Source organism: Anomalospiza imberbis, chromosome W (assembly GCF_031753505.1).
Source record: "Anomalospiza imberbis isolate Cuckoo-Finch-1a 21T00152 chromosome W, ASM3175350v1, whole genome shotgun sequence".
NCBI classification, from domain to species: Eukaryota; Metazoa; Chordata; class Aves; order Passeriformes; family Viduidae; genus Anomalospiza; species Anomalospiza imberbis.
Genome location: NC_089720.1, coordinates 1,202,146 through 1,226,939, shown reverse-complemented (window position 1 = coordinate 1,226,939; position 24,794 = coordinate 1,202,146). Strand labels below are relative to the sequence as shown.

The following is a 24,794-nucleotide window of genomic DNA, read 5'->3' as shown; positions in this document are numbered from 1 at the left end:
TTGCATTTCTTCTCTTTAGCTGGGGCAGTTTTGCTAGTGCTGCAGTTACTAGACTAAACAGCATATTTTACTTATGTTTGCAAGCTCAAAGAGGCACATTTTACTTAAATCTAAATGGATTTCTACCCTGTTAAATTTTTACTGTCTCATTACAACCTTGCAGGTTGTTCATGCAGTTCTGAGGGAAGGGAGGGGGGGGGGGCAGATGGCTGGGCTAGAGGAGATGGAAATGGGGGGGCAGATGGCTGGGTTTCTCTCTGCTAAAGGCATTTCAGCTAACTGGTGCAGTGGTGTACTGTACACAGGCAACATAATGAGGTGCTGTGCAGGTGTGAGATAAAGAGTTTTAGGAGTCTGATAAGGAGATACTTTGGCATTGCACCCCGAAGATTTGGCAGCTTTCACAGAAGCCTTGGCAGCTTGCCCAGGAGCTTCGGCATCCAGCCCAGAGGCTCTGGCAGCCTTCCCAAAAGCTTTGGCAGCCGGCCTAGAAGCTCTGGCAGCTTTCCCGGAAGCTTTGGTAGCCTGCCTAGTAACTTCCATGGCACCTGCACCTTCTTCAAAGATGGATTCAACAAGTTCCCCATCAGGGGCGCCATCTGACTTATCCTCCCTGTCAGTCTCTGTTATGAAGCCCGATTTTTTGTTCACTCCATGCTCTGCTTGTTCTTGCTTTGTTTTCCATTCCTTTAATGCCTCAAAAAGTGATCCCCAAGTAACAGCTAAATCGACAACAGTTTTATCTCCTGCTTGGATAACTTCCAACAGTCTGTCCCCGACTTTTTTCCATGCTTTAACGCCAAATGCTGTGTCAGGATCACTGAAAAAATCTTGTGATTTAGCCCACAGCAACATACTACGAAGGGCATAGTCTTGAATACTAATTCCCTTATTTCTTAACAAAACTTTCCATGTAGCAAAAACAGTCTCTTCCTCTTTAGATAAGTTATTTCCCATTATTACTAGCTGGTGGCCCACCTGCTTCCAGGTGTCTTGATAGGAGAAATTCAGGTCCGGACCTCCCTGTGGCTTCCACACACTACTCTCAGCTGCACCAACGCCGCCTCCCCCACTACTCCCCAGTGGGTCATGGTTGCCAGTTGCTAGGACCCCGTGTGGGTCCAGACCAAGTATGTTGTTCAGGCTGTTTTCCTCACGTCAGGATCACCAGATGTCGCTGTTGAGGCGGTTGCGACACAAAGCAGATACATCAAGCAGTCTCAGATGGCAACTCTTTATTATTGAAAATGGCTGACCTTTTATACACTTTCTAATTGTTTATACTTCTTCTACCCTAGCTATTGGCCACAATAATTCAACATAACACCATTGGTGAAAAGTAACAGTGACTTCAGCTAGCTTTCTAAAAATACTTTGTCCAGCTGCAAAGTTCCCTCCTTATCTTTCTTCAGTTCCTCTCTTCTCTTGGTCTCCTTGGTAACAGCCTTGGAGAAAGCTCCTTATCAGCTTCTTCTTGCTTCTCAGCTTCTTCTCACTCCTTTAGCTAACAGGCCCACTGTTAGTCCCTTCCACAAGTTAAGACTCCAAGAAGATAGTTATAAATTTGGGTCCTTCTGTACCCAGCTACCAACTTCAAAAAACCTTCTAGGAATTCAGTATCTACTTAACCCCCCTTTTAAATTTGGGTTGGATTGGCCAAGAGACTCAGAAGTTAATAACTGAAGGGAGATGGATGAGCAGGTGGTGAAATTCCATCTTGTTCTCCTAGGAAATCAAAACACTTTCATTTACTCTTTGTAGCTTTTATGTATAAGCTATACAAATAAAAATTATTAGTTTCTGAAAATCATACTGTATTTCTTTCTGTATTGTAGGGATGCTTGCTCACCAGTAGTAAATGGTGATGTAAGTCAGTAATTCAAACATTTATTTACTAAACACACCCTCTATAAATGGTTCTTTCAAGTTTATAATCAAAATATTAAGTGAAAAAATGCTCATCCTCTTATTCTTGAGAATAAATCATTCTGACATTTGAAAAAAGGTGTCCTAAATTTCTTTCAGGAGGTATCAAAGCGAATTCTAAAACTATAAGTCATAACAATATGTGGAATTAATCCTCCAGTAATTTTAGTGTTAGTAACTTACCAAGACAGAGGTAGTGTCTGAGTAGTTCATAGTCCTTAGCAGATTTTTCTTCCATGAATATATGTAGTTGCATTTGAACCTACAGGAACTTGGATGCAGTAACAAATTTTGTAGCTTAACTACATATTGCAAAGAAGTGCTTCCTTTTGTTCTGAACCTGCTAGTTTTATTCCATAGCCCCTAGACTTAAGAGAGAGAGAACCATTTTCTTCTCCATTCAGGATTTTATTGTTTTTCTTCATATTTTGCCCTTAACATTTCCCCAACCCTGAAAATTTCTATCGTTATAAAATATTTGTAGGCAAGCAATTTGTGTATATTGTTTTTACTTTTAATGATTTGTGTAGTTACAGTACTAGACTGTTCCCTTCCCTGAGGTTTATTGAAAGACAATTGAACTGAATGTCTGCTGTTTGTTGGCATATGAATGCAAGACTCACAAGCTGAGAGCAAAATGAATCTGTTTATTACAGAGTTAAGACAGTACTTATACCCTTAGTGTGAGAATCTCTGTTCAGTCCTTCGCATGCAAGCTGGTTGCAGGCCTGTAATAAATCCGTCAGCCTGACTGGTAGTTTTCTCAAGGTTTGCAGGCTTCAAAGAGAGAGGACGCCTTTCCTGTTCTCAGATCATGTGTAATCTACTTTCTCGCATGCTTCCCAGGAATTCTCTGCAGTGTCAGGCTTTGCTGTTTCCTCGCATCTCCCCCTTTTTTCTTTTCATTGGGGCCATAGATAATGCTAACGTAACCATGACTTGGTTTTGCATGCTTTTAACAGTTCTGATTATGTCAAAAAGGAAGAGACAGAAGATTAAAAAGGATATCATTGCCAGACAACCCAGTCCAATGAAAACCCAAACCTGTAAATTTATCACAGAAAATAATTTTTTTGGGTTTAGACAAGAAAGATCACTTTTCAGATCTGTTAACACCTACTGTTCCTCCAGAGTTTGTAAAGGTCTGATAATGTGGCCTGGGGCCCCAGGGCCGTCCAACCCAGGGTTGCTGCTGCCGTAGGTGTCCCGGCGAGCGCTGGGCTGATAGGCTCAACCCGTCCAGGTCACTAAGGCTGGGCTCCCAGCCACTGGCAAGCTTACTGAGCAGCTCTGGGGTGATTTCAGCTCTCTGGTGAATTCAGCTCTCAAGTGATTTCAGCTCTTAGCTCACTAAGTGCCCCAGGCAGACGCAGGGAGAGAGAGGAGAAGGCTGTATGTGGTTCCACAGCGGTATCTTTTATTGGCAGCTCCTGTGAAGGGGGCAGTGACAGCTCTTCTGCCGAACTGGGCAGAAATGGGGGTTTTATATAGGGCACTGGGGTGCTGGAAATTGTCCAATGGCCAGGGTTGAGGAGAATACGACCTATAGCCTTACAGAGAGATAACAAGGGTCCGAAGGCAGAAGAGGGGCTACTTTGGTCCAGTCATCGTGACTAGGCATTTCTTATCTAAGGCAAGTGACTGCCAGGGAGGCCTTGCAGGACCTCTGACTGCTACAACTCCACTTTCTGCATTTAGTAAAAAGGCGTGCCCTATAGTTCTTTTAAAACAATGGACAAGGCACGAGAACATCGCTAACACAATGACAATTACAATAAAAATCCACAAAATTTCCTTAACCAAAGATGCAACCCATCCTGTTAATCCCCACTGACCAACAAGGTCATTGACCCAGTCTGGGTTGCTTTCTACTTTTAAATCCTTCACAAGTTCCTTCAGTTTCTGGATGTTTGCATGGATGGATTCTGAGCGTGAGGAGAGATTTAAGCAACATATCCCTTCAAAGTCTTGGCAGCCATGTCCGTGGGCTAGCAGTAGGAAGTCGATCGCTGCTCGATTTTGAAGTAATGCATGTCTCGTGGTTTCTTCTTCCTTTAAAAGATCACTTAGGGTGGCAGAGGTAGCGTTGGCTCGCTTACCGAGCCAACACCCTAAGTGATTTATTTTACCAAGAGCTTTAGCTGCAGCTCCCCAGGGTAGGAATAGGGAGACAGGAATCCTTTTTGGTTTGTTCCAATCGTATAATTTTGGATGGCAATTTTCATAAAATTCCGTGTAGGATCTTTTGTGGTGTTTTAATTCACTTTCTTTTTTCCAATTATGTAACAAGTTGGTATTTGGAGTGAGGTTTGAAAGTTTTCCAAGACTACAGGGACCTTCCTGGAGATGGGGGGGGATCCCAGCCAATACTCTGTCACCACAGATGAGGAACATTACCTTGGGCAATACTTTAGGGTGGAGAGAGGATATAGAGATCACCCAAGCGGTGTAATTGCACCAGTCCGGATAGTTATAGGCTTTGTTAACGGGTGATATGTCTTTTCTGTATGTGTTTTTTGTCTGGTCAATTTCTGGCCAATTGTTCTTTGGACGTCTAAAGTAAAATTTGACGCAGTATGTTGCCTTGGAGGACCCCAACAGGTCCAATTCCTGGGGTTCCGCTTGAGCATTGGGCAACATTTTTGTCCACTTGTCCCAAGTATCTACCATGTTGGGTCTCTTACCTGTGGTGCGGAGGAGCTCTGAATTATAGACGGGCCATTCATCTGCTATGAATGGAATCCCACATAAACTTGCGGAAAGTGGGTTATCAATGCTTCCCATGGATAAGCACGGTATCCTGTTTTAATGTTTTCGCTAAGGTTACCCAAACATTGTGGCTAGGCTGTGGGCTAATCCAGCCAAAGGCATACGGTACGGTGAAGAGCATCCAGGCAGCAGTGAGGACAGCACCAACGGAGATAATTTTCATCTTTGGACAAGGATGGGGCTTCTGATAGGGAATATAAGCAAAATTTGTTATCTTTATGGTGGGAGGGGAGGGTTTTCTCCCTTGTTCCTTTCCTCCTTTCCTTCCCCCCCCCCCCCTTTTTTTTTTTTCTCTATAGGCTAAAGATGGGGGAGTGGGTATAAGGTTAGAGGTTTTTGGTAAGAGTTAAGAAAGGGAAGCAATAGGGGTTTTTTGGGTAAACAAAGGGATAATAACATATAATACAGAGAACAATTTGTGTTCAGGCTGTGTCTGGCTTTTGGCTTAACTGCTACAGCAGAATGTTTTTCCACTTTCTGTTTTGTCTGCTCTCGCATGATAGGATGGTCTTTTCTTCTCTATGTGGACATTCGGCGACGTCTTCATCTCCAGGCAGAACTTGTCTGATTTTGAGGTCTTGTATTTGATTACGGGGAATTCTTGTCACTGTTTTTGGGAGTAGTGTTCGCATTGCCTAGGTATGGTTTTATGTTTTTTCCTGGGTACCATCTTGGACCAGATGGTAGTAGATCACATGCATACCCTCTACCCCAAGTAATCAACTGGAAAGGCCCAGAAATTTGATGTGTTTCTGGATCCTTCACTAGCACTGGTGGTTTCTCAGTGAGCTTTGCTTGGGTGGTGTTTGCGAAGTGGTGAAGTATTGGCGGATCAGACTCTGATGTTGTACAATTCAGGAAATTGATGACGTAGAGAGCCTTGCAAAGTCTCTCAACTGGAGATATGATTTTTGTTCCACTTCTCTGCTGATTGAGGACTCTTCTGAGGGTTTGATGTGTCCTTTCCACAATTGATTGTCCTGTGGGATTTGCTGATATGCCTTTCTTGTGTTCTGTTCCCCATTCACTGAAGAACTCTTTTAATTTTCGAGAGGTATAGGCAGTCCATTGTCTGTTTTGATTTGTTTTGGTACTCCCAGGGTAGCGAATGCAAGGAGGAAGTGCTTTATGGTGTGCTATGTAGTTTCTCCTAGATGAACTGATGCAAATATTGCTCCCGAAAATGTGTCAACCGATACATGCACATATTTTGACCTTCCAAACGGTGGGAAGTGAGTTACGTCTGACTGCCACAGCTGGCAGCTGTTCAGTCCTCGGGGATTGACTCCTGTCCCCATAGATGGTATATGTTCATTTTGACAGTTCGGGCATGTGGCGACAATAGCTTTTCCTTGATCTTTTGAGAGCTTGAACATTCTGATAAGGGCAGGTACATTTTGATGGTAAAATGCATGTGACAACTTTGCCTGGGCAAAGATCTCAGGGACGTTAGCAGTTTCTATTGCCATGGCCAATGCGTCCGCTTTCCTGTTCCCTTCTGTGATGAAACCCGGGAGATCAGTGTGTGACCTCACATGCATTATATGGTAAGGTTGCTTTCTGTGGGAGATTAAGCATGTTAATGCCAAAATCAATTGGTGTAACTTTGGATTGGAAACCTCTTTGAGAAGAGCATGTTCTGCTCTCATGGCTATACCTGCGACATACGCAGAATCCGTGACCAGATTAAAGGGTTCGTCTTGGAATTTCTCAAAGGCTCTTACAACAGCTGCTAACTCTGCAATCTGTGGAGATCTCACCACTATTTGGATGTCAGATTCCCAATTTTGGGTCTTAGGGTCCTTCCAAGTTATTACAGATTTGTGGGATGACCCTGAGCTTTCTGTAAAAATTGTTAGAGCTTTGAGTGGTATTTTACTTTGGACTAATTTTGGGGTCAGATTGAAGACTGCATTAAAAAGTTTATGTTTTGGAATACGGATGGAAATTTGGCCTGTATAGCTGTCTAGGGCAAATTGGCGATTTTCATTGGTCTGGAGCAAATTCTCCAGGTCCCCAGTGGTCAGTGGCAAATATATACATGTGAACTCGCACCCAGCAAGGGAGCAGAGGCGAGTTCTGGCTTTTTTTGTTAAATGTCCCATGATTTCCTGGAAGGTGGTAATTGTCTTTGAAGGTTGGTTGTTTGTAAAGATCCATTCCAGGATCAATAAAGGGTCTTGGAGCTGAAGATCCCATTAGAAAATCAGTCCATAGAACCGAGGTGCTTTTCCGAGCATGACGAACTGGAAAGGCAGATTGGGCTCGACGCAATGGCCTTGGCCTGAAGACAGGGCTTCTTGGACCTTGGTGATGGTGTCTTGGGCTTCTGTTGTAAGAGTGCAGGGAGAGTCTAGGTCCTCGTTGCCATGGAGAAGGTTGAACAGGGGAGCAAGGACTTCTGTTGTAATTCCTAGAAGGGGATGTACTCAGTTGATGGATCCACATAAATTGTGTAAGTCTTCCAGGGTTTTTGGGTCATCTTGGCTGATGAGCTGCTGGGGCACAATGGTCCTTTCCCGGATCAGGAATCCAAGATAAGTCCATGGGTTGGTGTACTGTATTTTGTCCTCATGGATCTCAAACCCTGCTTTTTCTATGGTTTCAATTGTTCCTTTAACTGCTTTTTCTAAGTAAGTTTTTTCTGATGCACAGACCAGGATATCATCCATATAGAGGTAGATGATTGCCTCTGGAAATAGGTTCTGAACAGGAGACAGGATGTGAGCGAAGTACCACTGGCATATAGTAGGCGAGACTTTAAGTCCTTGGGAAAGATGCAACCACTGGTATCTTTTGAGTGGAGCTTCTCGGTTAAGAGAGGTAACGGAAAAAGCAAACCGTGGAGCATCCTGGGGGTGCAGCGGAATGCTGAAGAAACAGTCCTTAATGTGTATGATGGCAAGTGTCCAGTCTCACGGCAGCATCGATGGTGAAAGCAGGCCAGGCTGGAGGGGCCCCATGTCCTCGATGACTTCATTGATTTTGAAAAGCTCCTGGAGGAGTCTCCGACTGTCCGTTCCAGGTTTTTGCAGTACGAAGACAGGGGAGTTCCAAGGGCTGGTGGTCTCAACGATGTGACCTTTGGCGAGCTGTTCCTCCACAAGGGTTTGTAGTGCATGCAGTTTTACTTTAGAGAGGGGCCACTGGTCGATCCAGATTGGGTCTTGGCGTTTCCAGGTGAGCTGAGGGGTATGTGGCAGTGCGCGCTCTTCAGTGGCCCCAGTCAGAAATCCTGACTAGGAATACGTAGGGAAGCTTCCCATTGGGATAGAACGTCTCTGCCCCAAAGGGTGATGGGAGCTCTTACCACAAATGGGAGGATGGTTGCCAGCTTGCCTTCAGGCCCTTCGATGAGGATGTTGTGCTTGCTTCACATGGACACTGTGGCTCCACCAATCCTGAAATCATGCCTGCAACCGATTGTAGTTCACAGTGTGCTGGCCATTGCGATCGAGCGATGATGGTCACATCCTCAACCGTGTCCAGCATCCCTGGTAGGTGGATTTTTTCTCCTCTGTAGGATAAACCACACTCAGTGGTAGACTTACTTGGTCCCACAACTTGTGCCCACATTGCTGTAGGGTTGAGAGGAAGCTGTTCCCTGTGATTCTTTGGGAGCAGAAAGGCTTGTGTGATAGGAGTTCCCATTGAAATAAAAAATGGTAAGTCCATGCAGCACAGCTGGACAGAGATTTCTTGTCCCAGGTACACTGTTTGTACCTCTGGAAAAACAAAAATTTCCTCTGGGCCATGGAGAGTGTCCCTTATAATTAAAATGTTAAAAGGACCACTTTTTGGCCCATGCTTGCCTGTGGGAACATGATAAACATCCTTATTATTAAAGTCAATGGACAAAGCAGTTACCACCTAGCACCGTGTTTCCATCTGTATCGCTTCACGGGTTGGATCCTCTCCAGGTTGCCTGGAATCTGCTGGGATGACGCGTGGCTGGATCTGGATGGCCTTTCATTTGTTGTCTTTGCGTGGGGCCTGGCCGCACTACGCCGGAAGTTTCCCAAATGTTGCTGGCAGTACTGCTGATTCGGGGTCTTTGGTAGGTGTTACAGGGGTTTTGGGGATGTGACCTGTCTGGACAGTCCTTTATAAAATTTCTAAATTCCCCACAGTGATAGCAGCGGGCCTGGTCTTTGGAAGTTACTACTGCAAACGCACCAGAAACTCCTTCTGCATATCCTTAGCAACTGCTTGGGCCACTGTGTTTTCAGCGGACATATGACGTGTACAACTTTCCACCATTTGCTCTATGGTGGGTTCTGTATCCAGGGGTAAGGCCCTCAGAATTGTTTTACATTGTTCATTTGCATTCAACAAGGCAAGCTTGCACAACAGTTCTTTTCTTGCTTCTGTGCTCTCTATCTGTTTTTCCAGAGCATCTTTAATTCTGTCTACAAACTTGATAAAGCTTTCATCTACTCCTTGTTTTATATTAGAGAAGTGATGGGTAGGAATAGAGTCATCTGGGGTAAGAAGCAAGGAGGTTTTGGCTGCAATAGCCAAGTCTTGTAGTTCTGCCTTGGGTAAGGTTTTAGCTTGGTCAGAGGGTTTCTGTAAATCCCCTTCTCCAGCCAGCTGTTGGACTGTAAAATCTGGCCTGTTTGCATCTTGAGCATAAGTGTCTGATAAAGTTTTTAATTGTCTTTTCCAATGCCTTTCCCATAGCATATATTCTGCCGGGGAAAGAAGGCTGTTTGCAATGTTTTTAAGGTCGTGCAGTACCAAGACATGTGCTGAAAAAAGAACTTCTAGGAAATTTCTGAAAATATGTGAACTTCTACCATGTTCTTTAGCTATATTTCATAGTTGTACCAGTTCTTAATTTGTGTTAGGTTGCCGCGTTGTCTTCGTGGTGGCACCCCCTCTTTTCCCCTTTATATAAATTACTGGGAAGGCAGTAATTCTCTGAGCTAGTTCCCAATCCCCTGCCTGAGTCGCTTCCATTTTGATTAGAGCCTGTGGATCAATTTCCTCTGTCTCATCTCACTGTCCTCAGACGAGGAGTGAGATTGAGCAGGAGGTGCACTATGCTTTTTTGGGCGTGTTGGAGTGACAGTTTGCAGGGGTGTGGGGGACTGGACAGAGTGTGAGGGGGCAGCTGGCTGTGCTTGGCTAGAGGGAGGCAGCAGTGGGGGGCAATGGCGGCATCACGGTGGCACAGCCTGCACAGTGCTGAGGCACATGGAGAGGTAGGGTGCCACCGTGGGGGTCTCGGAGGTGCCGTTAGAGGGGCACGGAGATTGGGTGGGTGGATGCATCACTTGGGAATGCAGGCAAGGAAAAAAAAATCAGCAGATAAAAAATTAAAGCAATTTCTATAATCAATCAAAAAATCATTAGCCAAAGCAAAAACATGGAGGTGTGAATGACAAGTCATTAGTAATTGTTCCTCTAGCAGTGTTAAATTAACAATTCTAGCATTCTTATCTAATTTTACTTGGTATATCCTATTGCCAAAAGCAGGTAACAACATTTTCCTCAAATGTTTGTGCACGCGGGAGTGATTATTACCTAAATAATATTGAATTTATGATCCACCCATCCCATCATCATGCCAAACAATACTGCAATTTGCCTTTTGGGATGGGAGAATGGTTGCATTGGTCCCACTTTATTTACACATACCATGTGGTCCCAAATCAATTGCCCTCCCATACTGTAAGAATTGTTTTTGCAGCCACTGTCCTATACATGATGTCTATTCCAATCACCATATATTGGAGATGGGTGTAAAATGACATTTGGGGAAATGAGGTGGAGTGGCATCCACAGATTTGTTGGAGGTGGACAGAAATGGATGGCAATGTAATAGCAGTCAATTTTCATGCATTCTCTGAGTGTACATATATTAAATGCAATTGCATGGAAAAGTTAGCACAAGGTAAAGGAGGTACTTGTTTGATTCTATGTTAAGCATATAGGCAGTAAATCAGTAACAAAAGTAGTGTTAATACTATATGTACTACAATATCCTGATCCTGGGGAGGAAGCCAAGTTCTTCTTACCCATTCTGTTCCATTGTTGCTGAGGGGAGACACTGGATCCCACCAAGTCAGAGGCCAAAACAGCAGAGGTTGAATGATGTGGGCCCAATAGATTCTCCCTTCCACCATTTGATGGCAGTATAGCAGAAGAAATACGACAAGGTTCATTGTTGTCCTTGTCTGGGTTTGATGTATCTTGCCAGGAGCCAATATGGTCCTGCAAGTAAAGAAATACACCCATGTTATAAATGAATGCTCCAATTTAATAATTAAAGAAATGTATTAAATTATCAAAGTATACATTTGGAAAAAAAGAAAAAAAACCCCACAAGCAATTAGACTCTGAGCCAGGCGATCAGTGTCGGGGAGACTTAGGACTTGGCCTCTATTGCACCAAAGTCCCCGTGGGTCTCCAAGGGTCAGTTCTAAGGTGCCCATTTTTATACAGTCTCTCGGGCTTTGGAAGGGGGTCTTCTTTAGCATATTATCGTGTTTTCCCGGAACCGGTGGAAAATTGCTGGAATCCTGTCAGGTGAAAATTTCTGGGATAAACTTCTGATGATGCCTATCAAAATGTCTCCAGCTGGGGTCTAGTCAGATGAGAGAAATCCCTTTGAATATACATTTCTGGAGGCAGTATCTTCTTGGTGTTTGAATCTTTATCACTTAGTCTGTTGCTGCTGATGATGCCTATCATCAGCATGTCTCCAGCTGGGGTCTTGTCAGATGAAAAATCCCTTAGAATATACATCTCTGGTGACAGTGTCTTCCTGGCGTTTTGAATTTCTATCACTTAGCTTGCCTGTTGACCAACATTGGTTTTAGTACACAAAATGCTGAGGTTTTTAATTTCATTTAGCACGAATTATTTTATAATATATATTACATATTACAGTAATGTATAGCATCTAAATATGTGACAGTGAATAAGAAATCTTTATAAGTGTACTGTTCAAAGAGTAAATAAATAGGTCATGGTATTCTCCACCCCTTACACAGCTACACTTGTGTTTTCTTAAGGGATACCTCTTACCTTTTAACTAAAAGGGGATGCTTTGAGATCCTTATCATTGTGGAGGGTGGCTCACAGCTTATTTGAACTACTAGTTCTCTCGACAGAACCCGTCTGCCTGATTAGGTAAAAGGAGAGAGAGAAAGAAAGAAAGAAGAGAGAGAAAAAAAGAAAGAAGAAGCTTTGCCTTCTTCTTGGAAAATAAAAGCAAATAATTAGCTTATATTCTTGGAACACCAGTGGAAGCAGCCACTAAGGTGCTTCCGTGGTGCTGTCGTGTTCGCGCGGCTCCATGCTGACGAATATTGCAGGGGAGTTTCCGCAGCTTGGTGCCCCAGCCAGCCCTACTGGGCGCAGCTGCCCCCCCACCCCCCAGCACTACCGAGTTGCCGCAGGCTATGGTCTCGATTACAAGGATTTGGGTTCCCCCAAGAGTGCTGCTGTGGAGGGGGGGTATCTGTACGCCACATGTCCCGCCTCTCCCTTGGCCCAGGGATTCTGTGAGACCTGCTGCCTGGGGAATGTAACACTTGCCGCCACTTGCACGGCGCCAGGCTACTTGCCCGCGGGGCGGCCTTCCCAGCCGACCTGGAGCCGGTCGTGGTGCACCGCTGCGAAGGAAATGCGCCTGGCCAGGGCTGGCTGCCAGCCGGGTGGCAGTCCTTGCTCTGGCCTGCCCCCGCTCCACGTCTGCTCAGCCCCACACCGGTGGGCTGTGGAGAAGCCCTCGCACAACTAGAAATTTTTGACTCTTAGCAGTCTCTACGCAAAACACATCCCTCGGCACCGCAGCTGGGCTGGTGACCGCCGCAAGGTCACACAACTGAGCCCGCCCCCTACCCTGGCGTTGCCGCGCCTCCGACTCTCTGGGTCCACGAAAGCGTGTCTCCCATTGCTGGCAGTTCGCACTGATGGACTGGCGGCTCCAGGCTCTAACGCCCTGAACCCCAGCAGTGCCGAGCCCAAAGGTACTTGGCGCCAGCAGTCTTGCCCCTGGTCCACGATCGTAGTTTTTGCGACTGGCAGGGCTCCAGTGCATCTGATGGCTGCGGTCACCCTCAGTTGGGTCGGAACAGCTGAAAACCACTGTGCCAGACGCTCCTGGCCCGCTACCGCCCATGGGGGCCCGCACGGTCCTTGCCTTGGAAACCCTGCGCATTCGGCGAAAGTTGCCGCCAGCAGCCATCCCGCTGACCATGGCCTCCCGTCGCCTCCGGGTGCCATCACCCAAGTGGCATCTCACGGCTCCACAGGGGAGCTGCGGCGGACCCCGCGCCCCGGCTTGGGGACACCCACACCTCAGCCAGTCTCTGACAGCCAACACCACCGCATGCAATCTCTGCACTGCACTTCTGCCGGTCATCCCCCTATCCTCACTGGGACGGCGCATATCGGAAACTCGCCACGCCCAGCGCGGCTGCAAATACTGCTCCACACAGACTTGGCCCCTGGCTTCGTCTGCGCCCACGGGTCAGGAGAACCACCGCAGCAGCTCTGTGAAACCCCGATTGCCTTCTCCCGCAGCTCCCACCCAGGGAACCTCGCGCACTCGGCTTGTCCTGAGCGGCAGCCCCGCTGGCGCCGGACACCACTAAGTCACTGTGGGCAGGCGCGCCTCAGCTGATAAGCTCTGGAAGTTTTTGCGCTGCCAGTGCACCAGGAGCTTACTGCACTCAGTGCACTGCTGCTCCACGTGGATCAGCTATGTGGTCCTTCCCCCTCGCCGCCCACGGGCTGGGAAAGTTACTTCGACTACCCGTCCCGACACGAGCACCAATTCTGGTGAATGGTGACTTTCACTATCACTTTAACACTGTGGCTTTCAATTTGGCAACTTCCAAGTGCTCTTGAGCTCTTACAAATCTTTTAATCTCATGCGTCCTGCCGGGCCAGGGGCTCTCTGCTTTTGTCTTTTACGCATCCCGCCTGCCGCATTTCTGGCCTTCTTCCACACACATCCCACCAGCGACAGGGTCTCCCCCTTCTTCTCTTATGTGTCCCGCCCTCCTTCCAACCATCCACTATCTTGAAGCTTCAACAGACCAGGACGGATCCATATATTACTAATGTGAAGCTCGCGTTCATATACTGGAATTATGGAACTATATTCTGGCCAAAATAATTAGGAGGATCTTTTACCTTAAGCACACTCCCAGAACTACGTCACTCACACTTCGAGCACACACACACTTGTGAAAAATGCATATTATATGGCTCTATGTAGATAGTTACTATATGTATTATGTCATATTGATTAGTTGTGTTGTATTAACATTTTAATACTATGGTAAATGTAGTTTTGTAGTTAAAACAGAAAATACGTATGTGGGGGTTTTTTTAAGGAATGAGATACTCACTTTGAGGTAACCATCATGGAACACCTAAATCTTCCAGATAAGAGGAATTTATGGTTTTCTTATCAGAAGAAGTTAATTCCTTCAGGCCTTGCTCAGACTCGAAGACGCCATGGGGATTAAAGGAAACAGTTGACATATAACAGAGAGTTTCTTGTTTTAAATAGAATGTATGCATAACCATGAAATATATATGAATATGCAACAGTGTATTGTTTTAAGGGTGATTCCTTTGTTCACAAGGCATGCTTGTTGTGGCTTAAGTGCCCGAGAGCATCCGAACATCTGTAAGTCTTTGCTTTTTATTGTCTTGTAATTGTCCTAACTCTAAATTTTTATTACTCTAATTGTATTACTATTTTTATAACCATTTTTTTATTAATAAACTTTTAAAATTTAAAAACCAAGCGATTGGCATTTTTCACAATTATGGTAGCAGAGGATGGCTTCTAACACCTCTCTGCCGGTGCCTTAGGAGAGTCAGGGTGAGGAAGACGTGTCCTGCCCTGATTAGGCAGCGTCACTCTGTTCCCCTGGTGTTACCGATAGACGCAGGTTACGATCTGATGGACAAAAGGAGACAATAAAACAAAGAAAAGGGAAAGGATTCCCTAAAACCACAGTAATTAGCACCTAAGACTAAAGTGTACACAAAGAACAAAGACCCAAGGAAAAAGGATAGGTAAGTATTTGTTGGGACAGGGTGGATAAGGTGGGGATGAATGTGTGTGAATGAGAGGCAGGCTGGTTATCCCAGACCTGCTAAGCAAGAGCGGTAGTCTCCCATGCTGCGTTTCCGCCTTTTTCGCAAGAAAAGCGGCCAGTAAAGAGACAAAGCGAGTGATAAAAAGAGTGAGAGAATCCCCCCCAAGGAAACCGGGACTGGGTTTTAGGGAAAGAGTGGGACCCCTTGGGGGGGGGGGAAATAAAAGGTAAAAAGAGGGTTTTCTTGGCATAATTCACTGGGGAAATGTTGTATTGTGTTTTTATATCTTTGTAACAGTTCTGTAATGGTTTGCCCCTTCACCCCCCATTTTCCCCCAATGGTTCCACCCTGAGCTCTCCCGCCCCTCCTCCAATGCCACCCCTCCCTGGTGCCTTGTCCATCACCCAGCTCCTAATCCCACCCTCCCAAAATCTTCCACCTTGGGCATCGAGTGAGTGGACAAAGGCCAGGGGTCCCTCCCTGAACCTTCCTCCATTGGCTTGTGTTTCTGTCTGTCCTTCTGCCTTCCACTCCCCCGAATTCCCCCTTTGGGTGGTGGCCATCCTTCCCTGTGGATATTCTCAGTTCAGTCAGAGAGAAAAAGAGAAGGTTTTCTAACCAGGCGAGAGCCTGGGAGACAGTTGGGAAAGAATGGAAATAATTCTCTATCTTGTTATTCACATTGTTTATAGATATGTTCTGCCACTGTGTGTCATTCACTGCACACCAATGGTGTGAGATGTTTTTACTCTAAGACCAATGAAATTAGTCCGCACGATGTTCTCTATAAATAGAGCGGTGCATTTGAAATAAATCAGAGTTCATTCTCTTTGCCTTTGAGTTGGAGTCATTTTCGTTCCCGTCCTGCTCTACAGCGACATCTGGTGACAGCCGTCGTGAACTGCACCTACCCTGAAGGAACAGGGTCTGGTGGACCCCGACTGTTACTGCAGCCTTGGCTGAGGACCCGAGCCCCGGCGTCTTGCGGGGGTCGCTCTGCGGCTGCGGCTGCTCGCCAGGAGCCTGGAGGCTCCGGCCGGACACCTTTACCCTCCTGAGAGAGGTAACGCTGAAACCGCGTGCCTTCTGGAGGAGGCTTGGTCCTGTCTGGACTGCGGATCGTCTCTTAGAAGCCGAGGGCTGAGCGGGACGGTTTTCCCTGAAGTAGTGGAGTGTCTGTCTCTTGCAGTGGACGTCTGCTAAGGGAGGGTTTCCTAACAATGGGGAACCAGTTATCTACGGCTGAATGGTTGTTCTTGACTGCGTGGCAGACTTGCGCCCCTCACTTAGGGATCCAGGTCTCTGATAATGAGCTCGTCACACTCTTGAATTGGGCTCGAGACCATGGATTCCTTGCGGACCCTGAACACGCCTTTGATCGCAGAGTCTGGCGCGGCTTGGGCCAATGCCTCCTGAAGGAGATGCGCAAAAGGGACGCTACAGCGTCCATGCTGTTCGTAATCTGGGGGTGCATCTACACGGCCTTGCGTGGTAAGACCCAGAGAGGCAGCGGTTCCGACCGGGACATTTCGGGATTCCGGGGACAGACCGCGCCGCAGCCCGCGCCGCGTTCGGCCGGGCAGACGCACCTCGCCTTGAGCGAGGTGCCGGTGACATCATCCGCCTTCCAGGCGGCAGCCGGGGTGCCTTTGCCGCAACTATCAGCTTCGGCATACCCGGCATTGCAGGGACTGCAAGGGGCGGCCCTGGACCGGCGGCCGCCGCCACCGGCCGTGGCTCCGCAGCCTCCCCCTTTCCGGACTGCATTCGCGGGGGGGCCCGGCGCCGCCCGCAGTCCACGGCGCAGCGGGAGCTGGAGCCCCTCCGACTCCTTCGCTGATGGAGCCTGCGCAGATGTACGGGTCCCGCCCTCTTGTACTGCTGGGACCGGCAATGGAGCCTCTGCTCCATCCTGTAATAAACGCCAATCACTTGTTTTAAAAATTTATAAAAGTTTAATAAAAATAAAAAGGAAAAAAAATAATACAAGTATAGTAATAAAGATTAAACAATTAGAGTTAGGACAATTAAAGAGACAATAACAGCAAAAAAAATTACAGCCCGGGCTGGGTACCTTTTTCTGGACCCAAAGTGAGCCAGGAGAAGGACCCCGATAAAAGAGAATTCCCTCTTTAAGAGGGGTAACCTGTTGCATACACAAAGCACTTAATGAATATGCATATTTTTTATTTAAAACAAGAAGTTCGTCCTGTACTTGTTGAGGAATTCCTGTTAATCCCAGGCGCCTTGAAGTCTAAGTCGAGTTTGGAGAAGTTTGGTTTTTTGTTGATAAGGAAAGCCATAAATTCCTCTCCTCTGGAAGATTTAGGGGTTTCTGTAATTGTTATCTCTGTGTGGAGAATTTCTTGATTATCTTCTCCTTCTCTTGAGCAAAAAGAATACCACACACACATATTTTCTATTTTAACTACTAAAGCTTAATTTCAATTACAAAACTACATTTACTATATTATTAAAATGTTACTACAGCATAACTTTCCAACCTAGCATAATACATATAGTAAATATCTGCGTAGAGCCATATAATATGCATTTTTCACAATCCTTCCTCTTTCTTTTTGTAATTACTTTGGCTTGAGCAATATTTACTGCTTTCTAGTCTTCATTTTTCATTCATTTTCTTCATAAATCAATCTAGCTTCTTGAAAGGGGTCTTCTATATTGTTTTGTTTCTTTAATACCATAATCTTTTGCACCGTTTTTGTTGTATCCAATTTTTGATCCATGGTCACTAATTGCATGCCTTGAACTACACTGGTGATGAGTCGAATGAAACAGGGGATCAAACAAGGAAGGAATATTAGACCAGCTGTAGCGCATAACAGGAAGAAGCCTAGCTTTTTCCACCATTCTATTCCCAACACGTTATCCCACCAGCTAGTATTCAGCATTGGTTCCCACCTTTGAACTGGTACATGGGCTATTTTTCTGATATCATTGACTATATCTAGGACAGCATCTCCGTTATCATCTATTTTCAAACAGCAATCTGATGTATTGAATTTTCCACAAACACCCCCTTCTTCAGCTGATAGATAATCCAAAGCCAACCTGTTCTGATACACTGCTGCTCTGATTTGGGTCTGTTGTCTTGACATTAATGCCATTGCCCGACCAGTTTTGTTTGTTATTATTTCTACAGCGGCTTGGAGTCTTATAATGCGATTTAACATGTAAATTGGGGTTCGATATCCCCAACTCCCATCTTGTGCCCAGGTGGCTGGCCCATATGTTTCCAATATACGTTCAGGGGGCCATTCCTCGTCTCCCCATGTTTGGAACCCTCCAATTAAATCTCTCTTGTTTCTTTTTAGATCTTCATAAACTGGTATCCCTAAGTGATCCCCTTTAGGCCCTGGCAAAAGAAAAAATCCTGGCTGTATGACTCCCAGAGTACAGCTCCCTTTCCACTGAGAGGGAAGTTTTGGGTATGCCCTTTTTCCACATATCCAGAATAAGCCATCTGGAGCTTTCCAACAGTCAAATTTTTGCCCATCTATATTCTCCCAAAATTTAGAAATCACTGGGATGCCAAGGTAAGGATTTTTTCCTGTATCATTACACTGAAAAAGCCTGATTTTATTATTATACTCACAATTTCCTTTTTTTACTTTTTCCTGGGTCCAATACATGGTAGGTTTTTCTGGGACCCACCATACAGAAGTTCCATTACTGACCTTATATCTTTTACAGGGAGTTTTTCCTACTTCATGAAGGAACTTTTTCCCATTGCGCCAAAGACATTCTTCCCCTATGACTACTGAACTCAAAATCCACCCCTCTGGTCGGTTTTCTCCCCTTATACTTGTCTGGTTCCACTTAAGGAGCTCAATTGGGCCTAAGCTGCTGCCTTTCCATGGCCATTCTTCTGACATCAGGGCCCCTCCACAGACCCAACAATTGGTTAAGTTCCTTACTTATTCTTTCCCCCAATTCTACAAACTGATTTTTACCCATCCTTGAAATATCTATCTTTTTTTCTAATTGTTGTTCCAGTTTTGTATACAAATTGTCAAGTGAGATTGGTACATGTTTAGGTGGTGGTGCCAGCTTATCCTTTTTGTTTATCAATTGCTCTTTTACCAAATCCTGTGCTTTATTCCCAATAGCGTATGTGAAACAAATCCATTTCTCCCCTTTTGGGCATTCACTTCCCATCCTGTTACCACTTATTCCTGAATTCTCAGTAATCCAGTACTTTTGTCCATTGTGCATGCAGTTTCCTAATTTGGATGGGTTATAACAGTGACTGTTGACATCAGTGTGCGAGATAAAAAAGGAGCCTCGGTGTCTTTCTATATACAGCTTCTGGTAACACCTGTAGCATGGCCTTGTCGAAATCCCAAAAGGGAAAAGACAGAAAGTGAGTGACAGAAAAAGGAGAGGTCCAGTATGGCTTATACTCCCACCTCCCATGCCTATGGGGTTGCAACCCACAGCAGGTGTATGTGATCTTCTTGGTGGCGATTATAGAGGCCAATCTGGTCTTGCCCTCTCTTCTCTTGTCACTTTCTCTTAGCTAATTTCCAGGCAAATCGTTTTTGACACTCCTTAACGTGGTCTCCCACTGTTCCTTGGCTATTTCCCATTCAGCAGGCACTAATAATTCCCATCCACAAAACAAAGTTATTATTTCAGTTGCTTCGAGCTCTACTTGGATAGGGGATCTAGTTGACACTCGACACTTCTTGCAATGAGGGCGTCGGTTGTGTGAACTACAATACCAATTTTTCCCACAATTCAAACATTTACATTTAACCCAACTAACATGCCCAGTATTTGGGTGAATCAAACAGGGTATATTACGTGGCACTGATTGAGGTTGTAATTCGCCCTCCTCTTTGTATAAATCACAGGCTAAGGCCAAAATACAGGAGTTTTCTGTCCAAAACAGTCCCGACCCTCCTGTCTGTGGTGGCAGTATTCTTTCCCAAGGAGGGCACCGGAGGGGCCTCAAAGTTTGTCCACGCGGTATTTGAAACCACTGATGTAAGCTCGGTCTTACTTCCCAGTCAGGTGTGATCCTGTGTATATTTCTTGGATCATTCGGGTCCTCCCAGTTCATTACCACCCACTCCCCGTTTAAGAGTCAATTTTATATCACCCGGTTAAGATGTTATCGTCCACTCCTTAGGTTCTTCCACAGGTCCTTTGATTCTGCTGGCGTGGATCCACCCTCGTTCCCTGGTCTGGATCGCAGCCTCAGTCGTCAGCAATACCTGAAAAGGACCTTCCCATTGTGGAGTTAAAGATTGTTCTTTCCATGTTTTTACCAACACCCATTCTCCTGGGTGAATATTATGGATTTTAAAGTCTAAAGGTGTGATTTGGGGGTTTATTCCTTTTAACCTCAAATTTTCAAGAGTTTTTGCAATGGTGTTAATATATCCTTTAACACTCTTTTCCCCTACCTCATAGGTAGCATTTTCATGTTGGGTGGTCAGAAAAGGTAGCCCAAACATCATTTCATAAGGTGACACTCCCAGGTCTGACCTGGGTTGTGTTCGGATCCTCAGTAAGGCTAAAGGTAGGCATTGTACCCATGACATTCGGGTTTCAACTATTAATTTAGTTAAAGTTCTTTTTAGAGTCTGGTTCATCCTCTCTACTCAGCTGGAACTTTGTGGATGCCATGGGGTGTGTAGCTACCATTTTATCCCTAAGGTCTGAATTAATTGTTGTAATACTTTTGACGTAAAGTGTGTTCCTCTGTCTGAGTCTATCCTATTAACCATTCCATATCTTGGAATAATCTGTTCCAAAAGGGTTTTACTTACCACGTTGGTTGTGGCCTTGGCAGTGGGAATCGCTTCCACCCAATGAGTTAGATGGTCTGTTATTACTAATAAATACTTCCATCTTTGAACTTGAGGAAGTTCAGTAAAATCTACTTGGATACTTTGAAATGGTCTAAGAGCCAATTTCCGACCTCCCAATGTGGTTTTCCTCATTACCTTTTTATTTATCCTTTGGCAAGTTATACATCTTTCAGTTAGTTCTTTGATATCCCAAAAATCCCAATACACCCATAGTTCCTTAGAAAATGATCACACAAAGCCTGAGTACCCCAGTGAGTTTTCTGATGCATGTCTTCTAATATTCTTCTAGTAAGCATTTTATTAAGTAATTGTCTTCCAGCAGGAAGTTTCCATTTCCCTGATTCATCTTGTTCAGCTCCTATCTCCTTTAATTCCTTTTCCTCTGCTTCACTAAATTTTGGAATTTCCAGTTTCTCCTCATTTGGAGTTAATATTAGCATAACTCTTTCAGCTCCGTTTTCTGCTGCATCCTTAGCTTCCTGGTCCACCAAATTATTTCCTCTTACTTCTAGAGTCACTCCCTTTTGGTGACCCTTAATGTGTACTACAGCTATCTCTTCTGGAAATTTTAATGCTTCTAAAACCTCTAAAATGAGCCCCTCATGTACTAATCTTTTTCCCCTTAAATTAAGCAATCCTCTTTCTTCCCAAATTTTTCCAAAGGTATGTACTACTCCAAAGGCATACCTTGAATCAGTATATATAGTTCCCTTTTTGTGTGCTAAATATTCCAGTGCCCTTTTTAGAGCATATAATTCACAGGTTTGAGCTGACCAGTTTGAAGGTAATTTCCCTTTTTCAATAGTTTGCATGTTTTTCCCATCAACTACTGCATACCCTGATATTCTTTTTCCTTGTAGACACCTGGAGGAACCATCCACAAAAATTATCTCCCCTTCTGAAAGGGCTTGTTCTTCAAGATCTTCTCGAACCTTTGTTTGGTATTGGATAATTTCTAGACAATCATGTATTAGATTATCTGTTGGTTCCCCATATAAAAATTGAGCTGGATTTAAACTTCTATTTACTTCTAGGGTCAAGTCATCACTGTCTATCAAGATTGCTTCATATTTTAACATCCTGCAGTCTGTCAACCATTTTTCAGCCTTTTGATTTAACACATTTCGTACTGCATGAGGTGTGCACACAATAAGTTTACCTCCAAAAGTCAGTTTACGAATTTCTTCCACCAGAATTGCAGTAGCTGCTATAGCTTGAATACATACTGGCCAGCCATGACTCACTGGATCCAACATCTTTGATAAATAAGCCACTGGTCTCTTTACTCCCCCCCACTCCTGAACCAGAACTCCATGAGCCACCCCCTTTTCTGCATTCACATACAGATGAAAGGGTTTCGCTAGTGAAGGTAAGCTTAAAGCTGGTATTGAGGCCAGTTTCAACTTCAGTTCTCCTAATTTATCATCATCTTCCTTGGTCCATTTTATATCATCTCCCCCTGTCAATTTTTCATACAAAAATTTTACTGCCTGTGTATATCCCTCAATCCATAGTCTACAATATCCCAATAACCCGAATCGTTTTCTGATCTCCCTTTTGGAAGAGGGAGGGGGAAGGGATAAAATTCCTGCAATTCTTTCTGGGTTGAGCTTCCGACTACCTTTACTTATTAAGTGTCCAAGATATTTTACCTCTGGTTCCAAAAATTGCAGCTTCCCTTTTGATACCCTTAATCCTTTTTCCCCAAGAAAATTCAAGAGTTTTATAGTAGCCTCCCTGTCTTCCACTTCAATTTCCCCCATAGTAAAAGATCATCCACATATTGGATAATTTGTATCCCAGGGGGAGTGGGGAAAGTTTGTAATATTGTTTCTAAAGCTTGCCCAAATAAGTTTGGGGACTCTGTGAATCCCTGTGGTAATTTTGTCCATCTTAATTTCTGTTTTCTCCTAGTTTGTGGATCCTCCCATTCAAAGGCAAAGATATCTCGGCTCTCCTGGGCTAATGGGCAAGCCCAAAAAGCATCTTTAAGATCCACTACACTAAACCACTGATGCTGGGGAGGGACCTTACTTAGGAGAGTATAGGGATTTGGTACCACTGGGTAGCGAGTCCGAGTTCTTTTGTTAACCTCCCTTAAATCTTTTACCAGTCTATAACTCCCATCAGGCTTCTTTACTGGGAGAATAGGGGTATTATGGGGAGACATACAAGGTTCCAATGTCCCATCCTTAATTAGCTCTTCTATTACTGGCTTCAAACCTTCCCGTCCTTCTAATGAGATAGGATACTGACGCACACGTATGGGACAATCTTCTCTCCCAATTGTAACCTTTATGGGATCGATATTTAATCCTCCCCTATTTCCTTCACCAGCCCAAACTTCCTTTTTGATTTTCTCTTCATCTTCTTGGCCTAATCTTAGCACTTTAGCTGTCATCTTCCCATCTTCTGGTATAACTCCTATTCCTAATTTCACTTGAAAATCTCGTCCCAATAAATTACTACCTGCTCCTGGGACCAACAAAACATCCCCCATCCAAAATCTCGTTTCTCCCTCCATTACCACATCTTTAATGACAGGCACAGTGAAACTCTCTCCTTTTGTTCCTGTTACTTTTACAGTATCTTTATGTACACTATAACCTTTTGGAATATTTAACAAACAGGTTATTTCTGCTCCGGTATCTACCACAAATTCCAATTCTTCTTCTTGGGGACCTACTTTTAAAGTTATCACAGGCTCCAGATGGTATCTGTCCCCTAGAAAATAGAGCCTTTGACACCCCTATTCTTCTTCTGTGCTCATCTCTTTGAAGATTTTCAAATCTTTTGCCCGCTTAGGACAGTCCCTTCTATAATGTCCTTCGCTCTGACAGTAAAAACAGACATTCCTAGAATGCTCCTGAGGTTTGGTTTGTATTGGAGTTTTATTCTTTCCTGTTCCCCTTCTCTACGACCTTCATATTTAGGAGTAATGCCTGTGTCTTTTTGATTTTTCTTGTAATTGTTTTCTCTCATCGTGACTGCCATAATTTTTGCCTTCAGTTTAGCTTTTTCTTCATCCCTCCGGACATAAACTTTCTGAGCTTCCTTCAATAAGTCATCTAATGGTTTATCATGCCAATCCTCAATTTTTTCTAATTTCTTTCTAATATCTGGCCAAGCGTTTGTAACAAAGTTAATCCTTAACAAAGCTTTTCCCACATCAGTCTCAGGATCTGTTCCGGAATATTGTTTTATATTTTTCGTAAGTCTGTCTAACCATTCAGTTGGGGTCTCTTCTTTCCCCTGCTGTGCCTCAAAAGCCTTTTTAGCATTTTGCCCTCGAGGTGCCGCCCCTTTTATTCCCTTGATTATTGTATTGCGATAGTCATTCATAAGTTTTCTCCCCTGCTCACTATTCTGACCCCACCCCGGAGGTTCAGTTGGCATTATTTCTTCTCCAGAGGGCCCCTGTGGATGTTCCTTATTCCAGGCTTTTATGCCTGCAACTCTGATCATCTCCCTTTCTTCCTGAGAAAATAGTATCTTCATTATAGACTGCATCTCTTCCCAAGTGTAAATGTTTGGACCTAAAAATTGGTCCAGTTGTTCAGCTGTGCCAATGGGATCCTCTAAAATCCCTTTGATTTCTTTTTTAAAATTTCTGACTTCGGAAGAAGTCAGGGGAGCATTCACAAATCCAGTCCAACCCCCTCCCATCGGGACCTCTCTCAGTGGAAATAGGCCAATTTCTTTCTCCCCGTATTTTTCTGTAGCCTTATTTTCGTGTGGTGAGGAAAAATCAGGAGAAAGCTGCCTCTTAATTGCACTTCTAGTATTTTTATAAGGGGCATCTTCTAGGGACAAGGAGCTCCTTTGAACCGGAGCTGCGGTTTCCAAGGGAACGGAGCTCCGGGCAGGAAGGGCGGTGTGAGGAGGACATACCATAGAGGCCAGGTCCTCCACAGGCGGATCATGGACGGGGTTTGCTGCCGGAACTGCTGAAGGGAGAAGCATGTCCGGGGGATACTGGATGGGAGTGCGGTCAGCCTCCACGTGGCTCATGGCGGCGGAGTCAGCCGCTCCCAGCAGAGGCAGGGTAGCGGCGGCAGCGCCCAGTGTAGCCGGAACGGGCAAAACCGCGGGGGATGGGGCCGAGAAAACTGCTGCGGGAGAAGCGGCCAGAGACGGGACAGCCGGGACCGACGGGAGCCCGCCAGGCGCGGCCAGCGGACCAGC

The 24,794-nt window shown here is 45.0% G+C and overlaps 1 long non-coding RNA gene across 1 annotated transcript in view; it reads left to right on the top strand.

Annotated features, from left to right (window-relative positions):
* Nucleotides 1–24,794, top strand: part of LOC137464317 (uncharacterized) — a 139,645-nt gene that overhangs the window by 23,698 nt on the left and 91,153 nt on the right. The window lies entirely within an intron of this gene.